A 2,267-nucleotide genomic window follows, 5' to 3' on the forward strand; every position below is an offset into this window, starting at 1 on the left:
GTGGGGGGTTGGGGGGGTGAGAAAAATTGTTTGTTGAAGTGAAGCGGAGCCGCGTTCACGGAGCCTGGGTGGAAACACATCAGAGGGAGAACGTGATTGATTTCCTCCGAGGCTCGTTGAACCGGGCCGCGTCCAGAAACGTGGTGAAACGTGCGTCAGGAGGGCGGTCACTGTTGCTAGTGAAGACAGGTGTCTTGAGTAAAATACCGACGTCGATTAATGCGACGGTTAAAACAGCCGCGAACGCCCGATTTCAAATCGATAAAAGGTGACGTTTCACGGTCTCGGACGCGAAGAATCCTCGAAAATCTGTTCGGAATTACGACTTGATGACGATCGGAACTTCGCCTCCGGCGAGAGACAATGGACAAACACACACATACACACACACACGGTGCTACTGACGACGCTCATCACACACACACACACACACACTCACCGCTCTGACTCCGGGCAGGATCCGACAGAAAAGACGAATCCATGGAAGGAGTTAAAAACCTCAGAGAGAAGACGGTCGGAGCCGAGGTTTCTTCTTCTTCTTCTTCTTCTTCTTCTTCTCCGCCGTCGCTGCTGCTGCTGCTGCTGCTACTCCATCCGTGGTTTGTGATGAGGATCACGCATGAGGATGGACGCTCCGTGCCTCGTCCAGGGGGCGGGGCCAAGACGCCGTACTCGTCTCCAGTGGAGCGTGTGTGATTCAGTGTTCAGAGAAAGTCCGCGGTCTGGAGCCTCTTATTCACGGCCTCTCTAACCTCCCCCACCTCCTCCCCCACCTCCTCCTCCTTCAGGAGAACACTACTGTTACTCCTTCTTCTCGTCCCAGTGGAGAGAAGACGGCAGAGACAGGGCCGTACAAAGATGTTTGGAGGAACAAGGACACCCCTGAGAATGTAAACTGCTTTAGCCACAGTTAGCATGTCAGAGCACGTGAGCGGAAATATCGATAATTCTGATCAGAAGAGGCTGAAGGCTAAACTAAAGACGTAAACATTGAGCAAGAACTTTATTTTTTTTAAAACAAATGTGTTTAAAAATTAATAAAATGTAACAATAAAACCTACAACGTTTGACAAAAGATGGGGACAAATAAATAATGTTGGTCAAATGAGCCAAAACAGACGAAAATAGCAAAAAGCTAGGCAGAATAATAAATAATAATAATAAATAAATGAATAAAAAGCTAAACAAAATAATCCCTGAAACCATTTTACAGTCGTTTCATTTTCAACGTCGTGTTTTTTATTTGACAGATATCACCAGGTCTGACATCACTGAGTCTTTCACATCTGACGGACGTTTAAGAAGAAAAAGAAAATCCAGGAAGATCAAATTCATGTGTATTTATACTGCGGGGCCACACGTGATGTGTTTTAGGACCACGATTGGCCCCCGGGCCAGACTTTGGTCTGACTGTTTCAGGCCAACATTTCTATTCGTCCTTGAAGAATCTCTCCATCTTAATGTTGTAGCGTCAAAGTTCTGTGTGTACGTCCTCCTGGACCAAACAAAGGCTGATGGTTGAGGACCAGTTGAGGACCAGTTGAGGACCAGTGATCATGGTACATTACACTGCTCTACTTTGGCTTTTAAATCTTTCATTCAAAATCGTATCGTGAACAAAAAAAACTGTAACTCATATCGAGTTGAAATCGCGATTCATATCTTATTGTGAGTTGAGTTATACATCGTTACTGACGTACGCCTGGGAGCCATGATGAAGGGCGGAAAGTTCCCAAAAAAAAACCAACACAAATAAAGAAAGTGAATGTAGCATTGTAGCATGCTACAAATTAGCATGACACACGTCGTACAAACGGCGACTGTGAACACTTCCGTGGCCAGTGTCAAAGGTCAGAGGGGGGGAGTGGAACCAACAGTTGAGACCATGGAATGGTTGGGTGGGCTGGATTGGTGGGCTGGTTTGGTGGGCTGGATTGGTGGGCTGGATTGGTGGGTTGGATTGGTGGGTTGGGTTGGTGGGTTGGATTGGTGGGTTGGATTGGTGGGTCACCTCGATGACCTGAGCCTGATCTGAACCACATTACCAGGGGGAGTCAAACACTTCATTAGTGTCGGCTCCAGGACCAGGATCTGCAGCAGCTGCTTCACTGAGGCTCTGATCTGAACACCATCCATTCAGGCGTGACGCTGAGTTCAAGGTCCCTCGGTATTTCAATCATCGTCAGCGAGCGACGTTTGTCACACGTTCGTCTGATGGAATGAAAAATCCTCAAAGATCCTGGACTTACAGTACGATGGAATTCCGT

General features: G+C 47.3%; 1 protein-coding gene across 1 annotated transcript in view; it reads right to left on the bottom strand.

The window, feature by feature from the left end:
- Window positions 1-1,088, bottom strand: part of plppr1 (phospholipid phosphatase related 1) — a 30,762-nt gene extending 29,674 nt beyond the window's left edge. The window contains exon 1 of the mRNA XM_008326104.3: window positions 440-1,088. The gene's annotated coding sequence lies outside the window, so the exon portion shown is untranslated. The remainder of the gene's footprint in view (window positions 1-439) is intronic.
- Window positions 1,089-2,267: the final 1,179 nt, after the last annotated feature.

This window comes from Cynoglossus semilaevis, chromosome 14 (assembly GCF_000523025.1).
Source record: "Cynoglossus semilaevis isolate Cse_v1.0 chromosome 14, Cse_v1.0, whole genome shotgun sequence".
NCBI classification, from domain to species: domain Eukaryota; kingdom Metazoa; phylum Chordata; class Actinopteri; order Pleuronectiformes; family Cynoglossidae; genus Cynoglossus; species Cynoglossus semilaevis.